The following is a 21,845-nucleotide window of genomic DNA, read 5'->3' on the forward strand; positions in this document are numbered from 1 at the left end:
CTCAGTAATTTTTTTAAAATATATTTTATTGATTTTTTACAGAGAGGAAGGGAGAGAGATAGAGAGTTAGAAACATCGATGAGAGAGAAACATCGATCAGCTGCCTCCTGCACATCTCCTACTGGGGATATGCCCGCAACCCAGGTACATGCCCTTGACCAGAATCGAACCTGGGACCTTTCAGTCCGTAGGCCGACGCTCTATCCAGTGAGCCAAACCGGTTTCGGCACATTTTGCTTTTCGGTATACAGTGGCACAGTGCACCATTCTCGTCATGAGACAGGACGTCTCCCTCTGATCTTGTGACACACCCACCCTCACATTCCATTCTGTAGTTGTCTGCCACACAGAACTTACTGCGAACATTCTTTATTCTTCCACACGGGTAAGCCCTTTTAGTTTGGGGTCCTTCACAAATTGACTGACGCCATCTATTCCCATGGAGTTCATTTGTTTCATAGAATGTCACACATCCTAAATCAGTGGTCGGCAAACTCATTAGTCAACAGAGCCAAATATCAACAGTACAACGATTGAAATTTCTTTTGAGAGCCAAACTTAAACTATATAGGTAGGTACATTGCTATTAATTTAATTAGGGTACTCCTAAGGCTTAGGAAGAGCCACACTCAAGGGGCCAAAGAGCCTCATGTGGCTCTCGAGCCGCAGTTTGCCAACCACTGTCCTAAATGAGAAAAGTGCAATTTATTCAAATGACAACCAATCTCTTTATCCTGTGTTTGCAAGCTAATGTAGATTACATTTAGTCTTTATATTTATTATTTGGTAAGCAAGACCCAGAATCTGTGTTCCCATGTGTCCCAACTTCCAGGGTGCACATACCTCTCTGTCCCTCTCTTGGTGTGGTGGGCTAAATTATGCCCCACCAAAGGTATCTATGTTCTGATTCTCAGCCTTGGTGAGTGTGTTACCTTACGTGGCAGAAAGAACGTTGTTTCAGGCTCTTATGTGCATAAGAGCCTGAAATGGGCAGATTGCCCTGCATTTTCAAGGTAGGCCCGTTATAATTGCCAAGGTGTACATGAGCAGCAAGCAGGAGCGCAGAGAAAGAGGAGGATGTGTGGCAATGGAAGCAGAGATCAGAGGGATGCGGGCAAGGAAAGCAAGCAGCCGCTAGAAGCTGCAAAAGGCCAAGAAAGGATTTTCCCCTAGAGGCTCCAGAAGGAATGATGCTCTAGAAACTTTGGCCCTTTTCATATTTCTGGCCTCCAGGACTATATAAGATAATACATGTGTGTTGCTATAAGCCACGCATTTTGGTAATTTGTTCCAGCAGTAATAGTAAACAAAAACACCGTGCTATGTTCAAGAAGCTAAATGAAGTTGGTTCTGTAATTATTGCAACCCAGCAATTTTATAAGTCCAGACCCAAGTGTCTGGCTTTCCTTCTTGAAAACAATCTCTCTGTAGGTACAGTTTGGGGAGTAGAGAACAGTCACAGTATTCACGTACAATCTATCGTTGACTCTCCCTATGAGTTTCTGATTTCCGCTCCAGCAGCTTGGCAGAGTGATAAAGATGAAGGCTCCGGTTGCATCTGTTCCATCCCTTTGTAGTTCCTGCACAGATATGTGTAATACATCTCAATTTTGGAAGGTGTATAAATCAGGCTCCCGGCAGCAAATAAGTGGCACCTTCCATGTTTTTCAAGAAGTGTTTACCAATAGGACACTGATAAAAAGTGAAGAGAATCATAAAGGATGGGAAAGGCCCCTATACTAGTATCTACAGGGCTCGGACAACCTTAAAGAGGAAGAAGCATGTCATAGGAACATGAGAAGGCAGTGAATAGAGAGTCTGCCTTGAGTGGGTTGCAACTTTCCCTTGAGGGTTGCAGTTACTCTGAGGTGAACCACATACCTTTCTCTCTTATACTTTCTGTATCTGCCAGTGTCCCCAGTTGGCTAAAACCACACAGGAGCCAGAGGGCAAGAGAACCCAATGTGTTTCATTTAGGGCAGAAAGATGACTTGGAGAGTAATCCATTTTTTTAAATCCTTGCCTGAAGGCATGCATATTGAGAGAGAGAGAGAGAGAGAGAGAGAGAGAGAGAGAGAGAGAGAGAGAGAGAGAGAGAGAGAGAGGGAGAGGGGGGAAGGGGGGAAGGGGGGAAGGGGGGAAGGGGGGAAGGGGGGAAGGGGGGAAGGGGGGAACGGGGGAAGGGGGGAAGGGGGGAACGGGGGAAGGAGGGAAGGGAGGGAAGGAAGGGAAGGAAGAAACATTGCATGGCTGCCTCCTGTGCACTCCTTGACCAGGAATCTAACTGATAACCCAGGTATATGCCCTGATCGGGAATCAAATCCTTGGTGGCCAGGACACTGAGAATAATCTTGATGAGCAAATGAGAGAGCTCTCACACGGAGTCCTTTCAAACAATTTTTCTAAGTTTTAGAGCTTCATCTAAAATTCTGGAGAGCAAGAAAACAATTCAGTGACATGCAACACAATTACACAAAATGAGAAATATTATAATAGAAATGAGTCACTAAGGAAACATGGAGGGGGATATTTCACTCCATTTGGAGACTCAAGGTTAAGTATTTTTAGAATAGAAAAACATTAGTTATTTGCAGTGATTTTAAAGGATAGTGGGTCATGAGAAGGGGATCATTGTAGAAGCAAGTTTCTATTAGGTCTCATAACTGAAACAGAAAACTCAAGTTTGAAAGCTAGCTTGACTTTGTATTTCATTCCTGATGTCTCTGGCCCCGAATAAGATTGTATTTTTTTAAAAAAAAAAATCCTTCTTTAAAGGAGAGTTTGACTCCATTTTCTTATATTTGCATGATGACCACTTTTAGGCCTCAATAGTCTCCTTTCCTCCCTCAATTTTTATGACCTTCCTTCATCTTTTTATTTTTAAACATTTTTTTCCTTTTCACCCATCCCACACCCCCTCCCCTTTAAAAACTATCAGCTTGTTCTCTCTGCTTATGGGTCTGTTTCTGCTTTATTTTGTTCATGGGTGTGTGTTATTTTAGATTTCACATACAAGTTAAATCACACGGTATTTGTCTTTTCTCTGTACTACTTCACTTAGCATAGTACCCTCTAAGACCTTCTATGTTGAAACAAGGGACAAGGTTGCAATCTTTTATTGCTGAGTAATAATCATTGTGTACCCCATTTTCTTGACCCATTCATCAATCTATAGATACATAGGTTGCTTCCGTATCTTGGCTATAGTAAATAATGCTATAATTAACATGGGGTGCATGTATCTTTTTTTAAAATTAAATATTTATTCAGATTATTACAGTCGTTCCTCTTTTTTCACCCCATAGCTCTCCTCCACCCGGTTCCCACCCCCTCTCCGCCCTCACCCGCCTCCACAGTCCTCAACCATAGGTGTACAATTTTTGTACAGTCTCTTCCCGCATCCCCCTCCACCCCCCCCCCAAGAATAGTCAGTCCACTCCCTTTCTATGGCCCTGATTCTATTATATTCACCAGTTTATTGTGTTCATCAGATTATTTATTCACTTGATTTTTAGATTCACTTGTTGATAGAAGTGTATTTGTTGTTCATAATTTTTATCTTTACCTTTTTCTTCTTCCTCTTCTTAAAGAATACCTTTCAGCATTTCATATAATACTGGTTTGGTGGTGATGAACTCCTTTAGCTTTTTCTTGTCTGTGAAGCTCTTTATCTGACCTTCAATTCTGAATGATAGCTTTGCTGGGTAAAGTAATCTTGGTTGTAGGTTCTTGCTATTCATCACTTTGAATGTTTCTTGCCACTCCCTTCTGGCCTGCATAGTTTCTGTTGAGAAATCAGCTGACAGTCCTATGGGTACTCCCTTGTAGGTAACTGACTGTTTTTTTCTTGCTGATTTTAAGATTCTCTCTTTGTCTTTTGCCCTTGGCATTTTAATTATGATGTGTCTTGGTGTGGTCCTCTTTGGATTCCTTTTGTTTGGGATTCTCTGCACTTCCTGGTCTTGTAATTCTATTTCTTTCACCAGGTAGGGCAAGTTTTCTGTTATGATTTCTTCAAATAGGTTTTCAATATCTTGATCTCTCTTCTTCTGGCATCCTCATAATTTGGATGTTGGTGCACTTGAAGTTGTCCCAGAGGCTCCTTACACTATCTTAATATTTTTGGATTCTTTTTTCTTTTTGTTTTTCCAGTTGGGTGTTTTTTGCTTCTTTGTATTTCAAATCTTTGACTTGATTCTTGCGATCCTCTAGTCTGCTGTTGGAACTCTGTATAATATTCTTAATTTCAGTCAGTGTATGCTTAATTTCTAGTTGGTCCTTTTTCATATCCTCGAGGGTCTCACTAGATTTCTTTAGGATCTCACTAAATTTATCAGCAGTTTCTAGAAAATTCTTGAAAAACCTTATAAGTGTGGTTTTGAACTCTATATCCAGTAGTTTGCTTTCCTCCATTTCTGTCATTTGTGACCTGTTCCTTTGTCTCCACATTTTGGCTGCTTTCCTGTGTTGATAGAGTGGCTTTCTGGGTGTCCTATAGGGCCCAGTGGCTCAGCCTCCCCAATTACCTGAGGTGGACACTCTTGGTGAACCCCTTTGTGGGCTTTGTGCACAGTCTTGTTGTAGTTAAGCCTTGATAGTTGTAGGTATCACTGGGAGGAATTGAATTCCAGGCCAATTGGCTGTGAGAATCAGCTGTGTGTGTCTGCAGTGGGAGAATTTCTGTGCTGGAGACACCCTTCTGGGGCAAGACTTGCTTCAGTGGGGCTTTGGTGCTCACTGAGTCTGCCCCCTGAGTGTGTCCCTTATGGATCTGAGGAGTTGTAATCTGGATGGCCCCACTCTAACCACTGGATACATTGGCTCTTGGATCTCTAAGGAGGTGCTAATTTAGCCTCTGTCTGAGGCTACCCAGCAGGAGCTATGGAGAGATCTTCAGATTCCTCTTCTTTGTTTGGGATTTGGAGGTGCCCAGATGAGGCCCAGCTGTGAAGCAATGCAAGCTGCTGTGGGGTCTTGGGCCTTCTTTTGGAAGTTCTGGGTCTCTCTGACCCAGCTGCAGTTTGTTAGGTAATTTTCAGATTGCAAAGTGCCAGGCCTTTCATATGAAAAAGCCTCTGCACATAGCTTGGGTGTGGCAGGGTCTCAGGGAATCAACAGGGCAGAGCAAACAGCTATGGTTGATCCTCAGTCCTACCTTAAGAGGTCCTGAGTCTCAGTGTCCTGGTAATCGCTGCAAGCACCTCAGAGAAAGCCGCCCTTGAGTTCCGACCGATGCCAGACAGTCCAGTTTCTCCCCGTATGAGTCTGGGTCCCCAGAGACTAGCCCAGAACTGGAGTTCAGAGCCGTCGGGAGCTTGAGACTCCCTCCCGATTAGAAAAGACAACCATGCCCTCAGCTGCCAGCCCTTTCCACGTGCACCTCCGGACCTCTGCACTTTACTTCTGCACCTCCTCTGAGTCTCAGTGTGCTTTTCTCTTTCTAGCTTTCTGAATTAGTGTTTTGTTTTGTTTTTCCTTTGGATCAATACTCAGAAGTGGTTTCCTTGGGTCATGTGGCTGTTCAAATTTTAATGTTTTTAGGACTCTCCGTACTGTTTTCCACAATGGCTGCACCAGTTTGCAATCCCACCAACGGTGCACAAGAGAGTTCCCTTTTCTTCACATACTCTCCAGCACTTATTATTTGTAGATTGATTGATGATAGCCATTCTGACAGGTGTGAGGTGATACCTCATTCTGTTTGCATATCCCTGATGATTATGATGTTGAACATCTTTTCATATGTCTGTTGGCCTTCTGTCTGTCCTCTTTGGAGAAACGTATTTGGGTCCTCTACCCATTTTTTAGATCACATTATTTTTGTTTGTTTTTGTTTTGCTTTGTTTTGTTTTGTTTGGTATTAAGCTGTCTGGGTCCCTTATCAATGTATCATTTACAAATGTCTTCTTCCGTTCAGTAAGTTGTCTTTACTTTTTGTCAGTGGCTTTCTTCACTGTGCAGAAACCCTTCTTGCCTCACATTTTGAGGAGCAAATAACAAGGCCTGCTTGCTGCCCCCCTTTATCATGGGGGAGGAAGTTTATACCATGGAAGCTTCAGCCCACGAAACCCTCACCCTGCACCCCTGCTCACCCACAATCAGAGCCAAAGCTCTTACTCAAGCTGTTTCAGACGTCCTTGGGTGATGACCCCACTCTCCTCAGAAAACCTCAATAGGGAAGTATCATATGTGGTGCCATAGGTCTGGGCACACAAATTAATGACTGGTGGGGATGGGGCTCCTCTTGTGTTCTGGGGACAATAAAATAAACACACATTCGGCAAAACCTAGTTCAGAGAAAACTTGACTTAAAACCTTACTTTTAAAAAGTTGATACATTTTAAGTAAATATGCCTTAATCAAAGAAAGTAACTAAGGAATAATTGGGCCTTTGTTATTTGTCTGTAGGGTGTAAAAGAGACTGAAAGATATTCTTGAACCATTGCACTGGGAATTGAAATGAGAACTCCATGCTTCCAAATATCAAATGCTGAATCAGCCTTCTGGATCTGGGAGCCTGCCCTCACACCAGGCTCTCCCATCCATTTGCTCCCCAGCCCTGGCCTGTTCTAATGCAGTGTCAGAAATGTGGTATGTTTTTGCTTATTTTCAGTGGATCGGTTAATAATTCAAACTTCTGTGTTAAGGATGCCCAAACTCGGTCTGCTAATTGCTCGCTTGTTTTATGATAAGGTCGGGCTCATTATAAAAGCAAATATGATTCCTAAAAGACATGCTGAAACATGGGTAAGGAGTCGAGGAAGAGGTTAGGATTTAATATATGTAGATCTCTCTCTTAAACTAAAGTGATCCCGCTATTTTCCAGTTACAAAGTTAATCACAATATTTTTCTTCCTCTAAGTGGGAGCAATCCTGGGCCAGCTACTTCCAATGCTGACCCCTTCCCTACCCCTCACCATTACCTCCCAACTTCATCTCCCAGGGCCTTTTATGTTGGCTTCTGCTGACTAGTACTGCTACACTCTTTACACTTCAGCAGTCTGAAAGTTTGAGGGAAAATGACGCTTGGAACCTCTTGCAGACAGCTCTACTATGAAATGACTGCCTTAAGTACTACATTGCTTTTCAGACCAATGGAAGTCATTCACTCATTTTCTCTTGTTCATCATTTTTCTGTGTTTTCTTTTTTAGCATGGAAACAACAGCCTTTATCTACCTCAGTCGACTCTCACTTAGTTTCATTTATCAATATTGTTATAGTATTTTGAAGCCTTTAAAGATGCTATGGTGTTGGTGTTGATTTTTTTATTTTATGTTCCACAAATGTACACAATTCATTTTTTTTAATCCACAGGCAATATATCATGGTATTATAACTTAAATTACTGCCAGTTTTCCCATTGTTGTCTATGTTAGATTATGATACTTAGTTCTCATCACTGCCAAGCAAAGAGACTTGGTAAAGTTTCTGAATATGTCTTGTTCATGTTAGAAAATGAGTAACCTGCTTAAGACCACCCCTGAAAATCTCCCATAAATTCCATTCCCCTGCCTATAGTTCAAAGGCATAAATAGGATCAGGAAAATGTGTTCCATGAAAGCTGAAGGAGGACAATTACATTATGAGGAAAGTTAGCTCTATCTAAGAAGCACAGAGCATGTACAGAAGAATATTTATGTAATGTGTTCACATAAAAAAATATTTATGAATATTTATGAATGATGGGAAAACACTGTTTTGAATTTTTGTTCAGTAGGATGATTAAATGGAGAATTAACCGCCTGAAGCCTCTTCCACCTCCAGAGCAGCAATGAGGATGTCCGACTGATGGCTTAGGTCCGCTCCCCAAAGGCTCCCAGACTGTGAGAGGGTGCAGGCTGGGCTGAGGGCCCCTCCCCCGAGGGCACGAATTTTGTGCTCTGGGCCTCTAGTGTATAATAATTTTTAAAAAAGCACCTCTTAACTTTTTCTGTTTTAAAAATGAAAGTAAAACCCTGGCCAGGTGGCTCAGCTGGTTGGAGCATCATCCTGTACACCAAAAGAATGCGAGTTTAATTCTTGCAATACCTAGGTTAGAGGTTCAACCCCCAGTTGGAGTGTATGCAGGAGGCAACTGATGGATGTTTCTCACATCCATGTTTCTCTCTCCCCCTTCCTTTGTCTCTAAAATCAATAAAAAACATATCCTTTAGTGGGGACTAAAAAAAATTGAATAAAAAATACTTTAGAAATTTACAAATTTTCCTCAGGTAACTAGAGATATCTTAGTGGGTCCCAATATAATTTGACAAAATACCATGTAAAACACTGACAATCTAATGATAAAATTATTTCTCTTTCTACTTTCTTTCAAATCTTTTTTTCAAGACAATAGGTTTTCAATTTGGTTTTCTTTTTCAAACTCGCTTATTGGTGCTGAGGAAACAATTCTGAATGTGGCCTTGACAGACAGTGGCATAAAGAGAGTATGATGTCAGAAGCTTAATAATTAATTCAGTGTAGCAGAAAACAATCCATTAATTCTCACAGAGAAAGCAAAACAGCAACAGACTTTAGTGAGGGAAGTTTTGTTTTGTTTTGTTTTTTTCTTGTGGGAAGCTATTAGAAACCCCTTTCTTGCAGATGAAACTTTTCTGATTCCCTGACCATCGTTTAAAATTAATCTGACAGCGTATCTGTCAAACTTTTTAGAATAAAAATTACTCTTATGTGATGGGGAAGGAGAATCACCTATAGCATTATAGTTTTTAGGATATTGTGTATGTGTGTACATATAAATATATGGAATTTTATGTTATTAATACAGGCTAGAAACTCAATGTGGTGCCTTTGCTTTTGTTTTATGGTCTTTATTATGAAACTGCCTTGTGCTAGGATGAATGCCTCATATATCTGGGCAGTTAAATAGATGGCCTACTTCAGCTTGACCTTTGGAGAGTCTATATTGAGTTGGGGGCTCATTTCATTGCTTTACCATTTATAACTCTGTCTACCAATGGCAAGTGTGTTTCAAATGTTTCCTAATCAAGCATGTACCTTTATTGAAGGTCAGAGTAGTAAAAGGCTATCTATCAAGAGATTAAAAATATGATTCATTTCTCTCATGTAAGAAAGTCTAATTAAAAACGTACTGCATTCATTCTCTTGAGTCAAGTTGGCCAGGAAGCCCAGCCTGCTTGGCTCAACCTGCTTGAATATCATTGAACTAGGAACCAGGAGGTCAGGGTTTGATTCCTGTTCAGGGCACATGCCTGGGTTGTTAGCTGGATCCCCTGCGGGGGCGTGCAGGAGGCAGCCAATCGATGATTCTCTCTCATCATTGATGTTTCTATCTCTCTCTCCCTCTCCCTTCCTCTCTGAAATGAATAAAAACATATTTTTAAAAAGTTGGCCATGAAAATGACTACACTACTCGTGTACTCATAAAGCAACCTTTCTTGACAATATAATTTATCTTAATATTTTGTACATTTTAAAATAGATTTTGAAATATCCTTTAAGATCATTCTTTAATCTTAACTGAATTGCTAACCAAAACCCAAAGAACATTGTGTTATTTTGTGGGTCAACTCAGAAGCTCATTTCCCCAAGAGAATATGGGTAATATTCTACCATTCTACACAATTACAAAAATAATAATGACAGCAAAATCTGAACAACATACAGTGGGGCCTTGACTTAGTTTAACTCGTTCCATGACGGAGCTCGTAACTCAAATTACTCGAATGTCAAATCAAAAAGTGAACGAGTGAGACACGTGATGCTGGGCTGATGTTGTGGCATTCACTGTGATGTTCGCTGCGCCAACTGGCAGTGGGGTATCTGAAGCTGGCTCGTAACCCGAATTTTAGCTCGGAACTCAAAGCAAAAAATCGGCCGAGAGAGGGCTCGTATCTCGAAAAACTCGTTAGTCGGGACACTCATAAGTCAAGGCCCCACTGCATATGCTGGAAGCAAAAAAGAGCAAGTCCCCAGCTCTGCCAGGAGGTTGATCAAAACATGATCTTAGGAAATACTATGTTAAAAAATTTACAAGGCATAATGTAACAGATGCTAAATAGAATAAGAGATTTGCTGTGCAAGCATGAGGGAGATAATAGATTTATTTACAGCTAGTTACATCATATGAACCTCATGTTTCTCACTGAAGGTTATATTTTGATCATTATATAGAGGGTATATAAATCTGCCACATTTTTAAGCCACTCATAAAATATTTTGTTGTATAGCTCTACCTCAATTTATTTAGCCTCACCCATACTGATAAGTATATACATTGTTTCAGCCTTTTACTATTATTTTAAAAACCAAGAGTAAATGTTGTGTGTGGTCACACACATTTGCTCCCATGTGCCTGTATTTGTGTAAGACAAGTTTCCAGTAGACGTGCTATGTCAAAATCTAAATAACTACAAAATTTTTTTTTAAATATATTTTATTGATTTTTTACAGAGAGGAAGGGAGAGAGAGAGAGAGTTAGAAACATCGATGAGAGAGAAACATCGACCAGCCGCTTCCTGCACATCCCCCACCGGGGATGTGCCCGCAACCCAGGTACATGCCCTTGACCAGAATCGAACCTGGGACCTTTCAGTCCGCAGGCCAATGCTCTATCCACTGAGCCAAACCAGTTTTGGCAACTACAAAAATTTGTAAACCATCACCAAAATTTTTCTGCCAATGATTTTGCAACAAATTAGGTTTTTGCTGATCATTAAATGACTATTTCTAATTCTTTTGGCCCTAATGCCTACTCTTATCCGTTTGGTTTTTACCCATATTTTAGGAGAAAATTATTAGCACATCATTAATACACACACACACACACACACACACACACACACATGCACGTGCACACTTACACCCATTATTGTGCATTTTATAAAATAAATTTGTGTTCCAGTGGAAAACTTTGTGTTCTTTAAAATATACCCTTCTAGGTTATCAGATTCCAGTCCTTTTCATTATTTTTGAGCTCTTGTGTCACTTCCAACTTTTTGTAAGTTGTGGATAATTGAGAAATTAGTAAATTCTCTTTTCTATTAATGATTTAATTGACTTGCTACTCAAAAAGTTAGTGTTTATAGTAATTTATCTCAGTATTTTTTATTCCACATCAATTTTTTTCTTTTGATTTTTTTCTTTGAATCAATTATAACATCTGTCTAGTTCCATTGTATCATTGAGTAAAATAAATTATTTTGCATGATTCATTTCTGTATCTTAATGTGAGTCATGATTTTAGCTTCTTAGAAAAATTGTTTTAACAGTACATGTGTATATATATATGTATATGCTATATTGCATATAGCATATGTATGTATATATGTGTATCATGCATCTTATATCTATCTACTTATTTATATAATTACACATATTTAATCTTTTCCATCAAAGAGGCATTGCACTGGATGTTGTTTAAACAGACATTCAAGACTTTATTCAAAACTATTGCAGTAGGGATCAAAACTAGCCCAATAGGGCACAGCAACTGAACTCCATTGAAACAATGGAGTGTTCCCACGTGCTGGAGTGAGATAGTGTAAAGGTGCTCTAGGGTGGACATTACAGGGGAGTTTGGGCTATGTAATTAGCTATCTTCTAATTCATGCTTATTGAAGTCAGGCACCTCCCCTCCCACTGAGACTGGGATTTAAATACCCATTTTTTGTTGCATTTTTAATTTTTATTTTTCAATTATAGTTATTTTCAATGTTGGTTTTTTATTGGATTGAGGTGTACAGCAGAGTGGTTAGACACTCCTATACTTCACAGTATTCCCCTAATATGCCCAGGACCCACCTGGCTCCACACGTAGTTATCAACATTATCGACTATATTCCCTATGCGGTAGGTTACACCCCTGTGACTGTTTTGTAACTACTAATTTGTACTTCTTAATCCTTCCACCTAGTCCCTCAACCCTCCTACCCTGTGGCAACCTTCAGTCGGCTCTCTAGATCTATGAGTTTGTTTTAATTTTTTAAATTGATTTTGTTCTTTAGATTTCACATGTACATCAAATCATATAGTACTTGCCTTTCTCTGACTGACTTGCTGCACTTAGCACAATCCCTCCAGGTCCATCCCTGCTGTCTCAAAAGGGAAGATTTTCTTCTTTTTTCATGGCCGAGTAATATTCCATTGTATAGATGTACCACCGCTTGTTTATTGATGGGCATTTGTATTGCTTCCATATCTTGGCTATTGTAAATAATGCTGCAATGTACATAGCTGTGCGTATATTCTTTCAAATTCATGTTTTGGGGTTTCTTTGGATAAATACCAATATAAGTGGAATTATTGGTTCCTAAGGCAGTTCAATTTTTAATTTTTTGAGGACCCTCCATATGGTTTTTCATAGTGGCTGCACCAATCTGCATTCCAACCAACAGTGCATGAGGGTCCCCTTTTCTCACTTAACTGAATTACTAAGTAACCAAAACTCAAAGAGCATTATGCTAAAAATGTGAATAAAGTCACATTTTTGCCAACACTTGTCATTTGTAGATTTATTGATGACTAGAGACACGGTGCACGGATTCATGCACTGGTGGGGTCCCTCAGCCTGGCCTGTGCCCTCTTGCAATCCGGGACCCCTCGGGGGATGTTGGAGACTGATAGCCCCTTTCCCTCTGACTATCACCAAACTCACAGCTGTCATAGGGGAGGGGGGTAGGGGAACTGGGTGAAAGAAAGTGAAGGGATTAAGCAAAACAGAAAAAAGTAAGTCTTTAATCCTTTTTGAGTTTATTTTTGTATATGGTGTAAGAAGGTGGTCTAGTTTTATTTTTTGGCATGAATCTCTCCAATTTCCCCAGAACCATTTATTGATTGGACTGTCAATATCTCCTTGTACAATCTTGCCTCCTTTGTCAAGTATCAATTGACCATATAGGTGTGGGTTCATTTCTGGGCTCTATTCATTGAGCTCTATGTCTGTTTTTATGCCAATACCTTGCTGTTTTGATTACTAATGGGCTTGGTTGGTATCAAGGATCATGATACCTCCAACTTGGTTCTTCTATCTCAAGATTGCTGAGGCTATTTGGGGTGATAGAGCCCCTTATGTGATTATATTTTACTAGAGGCCCAGTGCATGGATTCATGCACCAGAGCGTCCCTGAGCCTGGCCTGTGGGGATCGGGCTAAAACTGTCTCTCCAACATCCCCCAAGGGGTCCCAGATTGCGAGAGGGCAGTTCTCAGGTGATGCAGCCTGGAATGGGGCTCCCTCCTCTCTGGTTCCAGCTGCATCACCCGAGAACTCCAGCTGCCAAGTCACGGCAGCTCAGCAGTTCTTGCATTAAGCATCTGCCCCCAGGTGGTCATTGCGCATCATAGCTACTGGCCGGCCAGTTGGCCAGTCGGCTGGTTGCTTAGGCTTTTACATATATAGATAGGAATGGCTTTCATGTTCTTGAGAAATACATTTCTTAGATATGAAACTGGCAAGAGGGTAGAAGAAAATTTGTAACTCAAAGGGGCAGGGAAATAATATGAATTTTGGTATGGTTTTTTTTCTACTTCTGCAAAAAAATGTCCTGAGGTTTTAATAGGAATTGCATTGCATATGTAGATTGCTTAGAGTAGTTTTGACATCTTAACAATATTGAGTCTTGTAATTAATGAACATGTGAAGGCTTCTATTGATGTCTCTAATTACTTTCATTATTGTTTTGTAGTTCTTATTTTACAAGTCTTTCTCCACTCCAGTTAATTCCTAAGCATTTTTAATGCGGTTATAAAGGAATTAATAAGGGTATTTAACTCACATTGAGGATAGATTTTTAAGCTTATAGAAGTTTTGTCATACTCAGGTATCATGGAGAAGACAGCAAAGCTGGAAATATTCTTGAGCTCTTCTATTTTTAAGTCCAGTTCATTTTCTGTTACATTTTAATACTAGATGCTGCAATATTATTAATTTTACATAGAGGAAAGTAGTAGTTGAAATATTAATCACTAATTTTGTAACATGCTCCAAAATCCTGTCATCTTGCTACAAAAAACTTTATGAGAGAATTTGAATAATCTTACCAAGTCAGTTGTAGAATCAGAGCTGAAATGGGCTAAATGATCTAGCCAAGTTCTTGCTGTGTACTGTGGAACCAGTAAATATATAAAAGCTTATGCAATTCATTCTGTTTATTAGATGTTGCTGTAGTTCATTTGGCACTGTGGTGTAGCATCTGAAAATGGAAACGGCATTTGAAAGCTAAAACCAAGATTTTTAGAGATGAGATAATTATGTTTCTATTGAGAAAACTCTAATGTTTCCTGAATGGTACAATCAGCTACTACATTTCTGGTTTAAGAATTTTTAAATTATTGTTTGAATATAAACAATTAATGCTACTGTAAATTTGCCACAATATTATTATTGATTTTATTTATCTCATTACTCAAATTAATAACATACAGCATACTGAACTGTTTCAGAAGTAAAATTTTATGACCTTCCAGAAACTGTTAGTGACTAATGACATATGTTTTAACAGTTATTTATCCTTTTTATAAAAAATACATGGGAAATTGTTTGTCATCTATAAAATTGTCAAGTATATCTGTAACAGATCATATGCCATGTCTGCAATTGCTTGGCAACAGTTTTTCTTATTAAAGCTGGTTGGAAATTAAATTGGCATGGTGGTATGAATCAAGAACCTGCATAAAATCCATAGACTCTGTCTGAGTAACACAATTTTAAAATATGAAATGTAGGAATAATGGAATAAATGATTATAGGAAATGGAGTAACTTTTTTTATGATAGCATGAGATGAAACTCAGTTTGAAATAGACTATTATACAATTATTAAAAACAATGATGTTAAAAAAATTCCAGTGTTAAAAAAAAAAGACACATATGTAATACCCTTTGTAATACTTTAAGCAATTAAAAAAAAAAGAAAAAAAATTTCCCGTGTTTAATGCTAAAAATACAACTTCATTTTTTTAAAAAAAAATTAGAATAAAATATTATATAAGTAGATTATCTTATTTCATAAAATAGTTAAAACAAATATATCACATACAGTGAGCACACACACATGTGTACATGTACTGAATGGAACTGACTTGAAGGAAATATGCTAACTGCTGATTTTCTGGACACATTGGGATTACAGTTCACAGTAATTTTTAATTTTCATTTGAGAAATTTGTTTAAACAATCACAGCTTGCATGAAAATATAAACAAATTTAAATTTAGGTATTTTATGTGTAAATCTATTATATTTAAAAGTAAATATTTCTAATTAATGTTATATCAGAAAATCTTTTCACTATTATGAAGCATAGTCACATTATATACGTTCACCCTAAATTAATAAGATATATATTTAAAAACTAAGGACATTGTTATTTTTTTTTTTTGTAAAACACACAAAAAGCACATTTTTAATTCCCTTTGCCCTAATTGTTTCTGTTCTCAGTGTTTTTCCTTAGGGTTAGTTTTCTACATTGGCAATGCCTATTTTCATTGTTTTTCCTAAAACATATAATTGAGATAAGCAGGCAAGTTTATTTTTCATATGAAATAGTTTTGTCGGCAGTTAATAATTTACAAGTTGTACTTTTTCTGTGTGGCGAGGGTGTTAGAATTTCCCTGAAGGCCATTAACAGTGGTCTTAGGATTCAGTTATTTTTAAGTTGGTGTTTCTGTATTATCCATGCAGAATGGAACTTCTGAATATTTAATGAGGAGAACTGATTAACTACAAACTGAATTAAGGTTTCTTTTTTCACCCTAAATAGCTTTTTAAAGGTTTTATTTTTTATAATTAATTATGTTTCCTCATAATTCAAATTTAGTAACAGTTTAAGAAAAAGTAAAGTATTTTAGGCACTTCTGTGTATGGGGAAAGAAGAGATAGAACAAGGATTAATCAGAAACAAGTAATTCTTTAAACAAAATACTTGGCTGTTCTTGAATGAAGCAGGCCTCATTGGAGTCTATTACTCAGAAGATACTAGTAAATAGTAAACTGAATGCTGCAGGAATGATTACACACTGGAATTTTGAATTATCTGGCAAATATTTCAAAGTAAGTGTCTAAAACTATCGTTTTATATAGACCAAGACACTTCACATACTCATAGCATGTGAGAGCTTCATGGGAGGTCAGGCACCTTGTGTTTCAAATACCTTGTCTTATGGGTATGAAAACTAAATTCAAGAAAATAAAGTAACCTGCATTCTTTAGCATTAGCATTTTGAGGGAAAACAAAGTTTTTTTTTTTTTTTTTTAAATATATTTTATTGATTTTTTACAGAGAGGAAAGGAGAGAGATAGAGAGTTAGAAACATCGATGAGAGAGAAACATCGATCAGCTGCCTCCTGCACATCCCCCACTGGGGATGTGCCTGCAACCCAGGTACATGCCCTTGGCCGGAATCGAACCTGAGACCTTTCAGTCCGCAGGCCGACGCTCTATCCACTGAGCCAAACCGGTTTCGGTGGAAAACAAAGTTTTATTTCCAACTTAACTTTTAAGTTTAACTATAAGGCTAGAGCAGTGGTCGGCAAACTCATTGGTCAACAGAGCCAAATATCAACAGTATAACGACTGAAATTTCTTTTGAGAGCCCCATTTTTTAAACTTAAACTATATAGGTAGGTATATTGTTATTAACTTAATTAGGGTACTCCTAAGCTGGCCTTTGCTAAAAACGTCCTCAATCTGAGGGGTCGACCTCAGCGAACGTACCCCCACTTCTTCTAACGCCACTTCTTCAAAATAGACTCGCCCAGGCCAAAAATCAACTTTTGCACATGGGCCATGAAGTTTCAATCGCACTGTACATGTGTGCCCACATGTGGTATTTTGTGGAAGAGCCACACTCAAGGGGCCAAAGAGCCACATGTGGCTCGCAAGCCATGGTTTGCCGAATACTGGGCTAGAGGAACATGGTCACTGTTGTCCCCAAGCAATTCTATATTATTTCACACTTCTATATTAACCCCCTGGGAGATAGGGGGTTATTGCAACAGTTATTCATTTGCACTTCACTTCTATCTCAGCATCCCACTGAAAGGCAAAGTGTAAATGACCGCTCGTGCTAGAGAGGAGAAGCACTCACCTGAGCAGTTTCTGAGAGAACAACAATACAAACTGGCAGTGGCCAAACCACACATACAAACAGAACCCGATCCAGGATCTGCAGCAACGAGAGCTTAAAAATAGTCAGAACTCGGTCCATAACTACTAACTTCCCCAGCATGTCACCCTCCTTCCAGTTTAGGACACATCCGAGAAAGCTATGTTCCCCGCCCCAAACACATAGGATGCCTGTTTCTAGTTAGTGCCCCTCCAGGTAGCCCAAGCTAACAACTGCAGCCATCCTTTTGTCCACCGCAAAGCGTGTCTACTACCTTGCCTGCTTTTGGGTCTCTCCCCAGCGCAAACAGTGGTGGCTGACGCCCATGCCGTAGCAAGCTCTGAATGAGCAGCCTCTGCCTGTTCTCATTTGGGTGACCTTTGCTTATTGCCTTATTATTATTATTATTATTATTATTATTATTATTATTTTTAGTTGGCACTATTACATATGTCCCCCACTTTCCCCATCTTTACCCACCTCCACCCAGCCCCGCTCCCCCACCCCCCATCTCCCTCTGGCCAAAACCATACTGTTGTCTGTGTCCTAGGGCCATGCATATATGTTTTTTCGCAAATATCTTCACCTTGTGTCACATTATATTTAAGTGACCATAAAATGTATTGTCCATTTTTCCCCATTGATTTTTCTTTATAGCAAAGGTGGAAATTTATTGAAGAATAAGTACAGACTCCCACATGGGGAAAGGGAAAGCAAGGGCAGAAAGGGTTTTCTCCAGCCTAGGGTTCAGGTGACACTTATAAGCTTAGTGGGACCTGGACCGCGTAGGCATTGGTCTTACTGGCTGGACACTATTTGACCTAAGATAGAAAGAAGCAGTCACAGACCCCCTCATAGGGAGGGGGAAAGAGTCCTATAGAACGGACTCCCATGTGGGGAGGGGGAAGAGTCCTCTCTCTATTGATTTTTAAAGAGAGTAGAAGGAAAGGAGAGAGAGAGAGAGAGAGAGAGAGAGAGAGAGAGAGAGAGAGAGAGAGAGAGAGAGAGAGAAAGAGAAACATTGATGTGTGAGAGAAACATTTATTGGTTGTCTCCAGCATGGACCCTGACAAGGGCTGGGGATCAAACCTGCAACCTTTGTATGTGCAGGTTTGTGCGTGCCCTCGATCAAGAATCAAACCCGTGACCCTTCACTCTGCAGGCCAGTCAGGGCTATTGTCCATTTTTGACCACTGGGGAGAGTAAAAGAGAATCCTAGTAATAAGATTATCAGAATATTTGATGCAGTTTGTGAGTTTCTGCATAAACTCGAATCCAGGGAAAATAACCTGGAGCAGGAAGAAAATTCATATTGTGCTCCATAAGATGAAATTGGACAGAAAAGCAGGTCAGTAGCAGGTTTTAGGGGAGGGGAAATTTGTGGCCTTCCCAAGAAGACACTGCACAGTATATGCTCTACTTGCAGTCGGCTCTCTCACATGCACACCTTTACTACTTGGCATTTCTGTGAGTGTGTCTTCTGCCCACACGTGTGTCCTGTGTCTCTTTCCGTGCCAGAACACATGATCACCCACACAGATCCCAACAGATCCTTCCTTGGGAGGTCTCTCCTTCTGTCTTTTACCCCTGTATTCTCAGTTCTTTCCTTTCTATACCTCTCTATCCCTGCTTAGCATCATTATGTACTTTAAAAACAATCAGTTTTTATGGAATAAAATTAGATGCTCTATTGTGAAATTAAAATCTATATGTGTCAGCCATTTTATTAACAAGACTAGAGGCCCAGTGCAAGAAAATTCATGCATTTGGGGTGGAGAGGAGAGGGTTCCTCAGCCCGGCCTGTGCCCTCTCGCAGTCCGGGACCCCTCAGGGGTTGTCTGACTGACATCTTAGGCCTGCTCCCCAGGGAATCAGGCCTAAACTGGCAGTCAGACATCTCTCTGGCAGCCCTGGAGCCCTCGGGGGATGTCCAACTAATGGCTTAGGCTCGCTCTCCATGCTGCTGCGGAGGCAAGAGAGGCTCCTGCCCCTGCTGCTACACTGGCTAGCCATGAGCTGGCTTCTGGCTGAGTGGTGCTCCCCCTGTGGAAGCGCACTGACCACCAGAAGGCAGCTCCTGCATTGAGCATCTGCCCCCGGGTGGTCAGTGCACGTCATAGCAACCGGTCATTCCCAGGAGTTCCACCGTTAGAGTCAATTTGCGTATTACCCTTTTATTATATAGGATTAATTTGTTAACAACAATAAATGTGTGCAGCCAACTTTTTTAAAAATATGAAACTGGGAGAGTCCAATCAAATAATGAAAGTAAGAAAAAGGGGAAGAGAGAGAAATGAAGAGAATAATCTACATCTGTGTGTGCATTGGCCACTCTCCTGCATTTTGAATTCGTGGTAATGGTATATTTCTATCATTTTACTTTTCTTTCTGTAACTTTTTAAAACTATGATGAAGAAAGGGTTGTATAGATATTTTTTTCTCTTTCTGCTTAACTGTGTGCATCTTCTCCCATGGCTGTACTAATAAAATACTAGCTATGCATTATTGCTTGCTGTAGCACATGCTTGAGTTAATGAGATATTACAGTCTAAGTAGCCCATTGCTATTAACTTCTGTATGGTTCTCTTCAATGTGGAGGTCATCAGCGCATTTTGACATTCTAATTAGTTCTAGGGCTGAGGTTTCCAAAAGTATTGGGATCAGCAGGAGGAACTGCCAGGGTTTGACTTTTCCAGAAATAATCCCTTTAATTAATTGTCTTAATCATAGGAATAAAATGTTGGGGAATGTTAAAACCTTAATGCTTAAACTGAGTAGGGCCACATGGTGATTCAGTTGAACCATTATCTGGTTTCAGTCTGCATCAAGACTCGTGTTTTATGTTAATCACTTGTAAAAATAAGAATTATTTTACCCCATCAGGACATTGCGGGATCTTCAGAACAGGTTATTGAGTAGAACATAAAAAATGGCTTTTCCCAAACAATGATTCCATATCTTGTACCTCTTTAATGTATCAAAATATAGTATGTCCCAAAAATGTATATACACTATAATAGCTGATAGCTCAATTTTGAAAATGAAATGTATTTTAATAAACACTACCTTTATAATACATTTTTGGGTAACCTATATAAATAATTTTGTAGGAAATAAAACTCAATTTTAAAATACTATCTATGTTAACAGTTAACTTGAACATATGTTCTCTATGATATTTTTGTCAGCACATGTACATTTTGAAGCTATTATTGGATTATAAATAAACCGAAAGGAAATTATTTTTTACTGTATCTAAGCATACTTGAAAAGAGAAAAAAGCATAGTGCCTCACAGCCCTTTTATTCCTCAAAGGTTCTCTAGTATTTTTGAGAGCCTAGTTGTATCAGGCTCCAGCATATAGACAGCTTATCAAGGAAATGACCAATTTATCCTAAATATCATAGTAGAATACGAAAGGACAGTTCCTGTCAGGCACTTGCCTTGGGTTCAGGTATTCTTTACAATTGTCTTAGTGCAAAGATCTGAACCCTGACATATTTCTCCTGGAGACATTTTTTAGCAGTACATAGACTACCTAAATTTTTATTAATTTTATTATGAGACTATACAGAAATCTGCAAGATTCTGCTCCAACTCCTTAATTACTGCAAAGATGCTCTTTCTATATTTAGCACCAAGCTTGCCTTAAAAGAAATCTCACTTGTAAGTTAGCCTTTTCAATCGTTTCTTTTTTTCCTATTGTTTCTTTTTTCCTATAGGCTTTCTAAAATAGTTTCAAATTAAAAACATGGTTTTTTTAAACTTTAGAAATTACAGTTTAGAGAACACACTGGTCACAGTCTGGCCTGGCTCCCACACTGTGCAAATTGCCTTTGCAGTCAATACTTAACACATTCTAGACAAACTTCCTTTTGAAATCATACCATGAGTAAATCACATTCACTTGTCAAAACTGTTCAGTTAATTCCAGGTCAGGATCCCATGGTATTTATGTCCTCATACACCAAGTCCGAGTGTACTGCCAGGCACACATTCGGTATTTTGTCTGAGAACTGACTGGGAATTGAGCATATAATGCTCCATCTCCCACTTCCTGCCCCGCCCTCCAGGGAGATTTAAAATTCTGTAATAAGATTTTGAAGGATCCTTTTAGGTCTCTAAATGGACTCAGCCTACGTATATTTTGTGAAGTAAGTAATATTGATTTTTAATAAAAGATATGACCTTTCTTCTCTAATGTATCTGAGATCTTTTAAGATTTTCATCCTTAAAAGAGATAGATGTGCTTCAAGGAGATATTAGGTTCAGTCTGTTTCAGAAATGAAACCTTGCCCTCAAATGGATGTCCTATGACCTTGAGTCCATGCATACCCTTTTGAGAGTGTGTAATTTGACGAAGCTTTGTTTTTGCTATTTATTGAATAATATAAACAGCTAAAAGAGCTTCCTAAAATAAATGTCCTTTCATAGAAGCTGAGAGATGAACATTTACTTTGTAGATAAGAAATGAAAACAAAAAGTAATGCTTAAAGGTAGAGTTTTTTAAAAAATAAAATTACCTTTTTACTGATTTTATGTTATAAACGAGAGTTTAAAAGTATTTATTTATGAATCATTCTATGAAAAACATATGTAGATGTAATTTTATTTCCTGTATGTTTTCCATACAGGTTAATAAACCAAATCTGTTTATTTATTGCTTAGAATAAGAAATGAAAAAATAGATATGGCTTAGAGGCAGCATTTAAAATATTGAAATCACTGTTTTCAGACATTTTATTTTATAACCTGTAGTTATGAAAATACATGAAGTAAA

The sequence above is a fragment of the Myotis nattereri genome, assembly GCF_964212035.1.
Source record: "Myotis nattereri genome assembly, chromosome: 12".
Classification (NCBI taxonomy): Eukaryota; Metazoa; Chordata; class Mammalia; order Chiroptera; family Vespertilionidae; genus Myotis; species Myotis nattereri.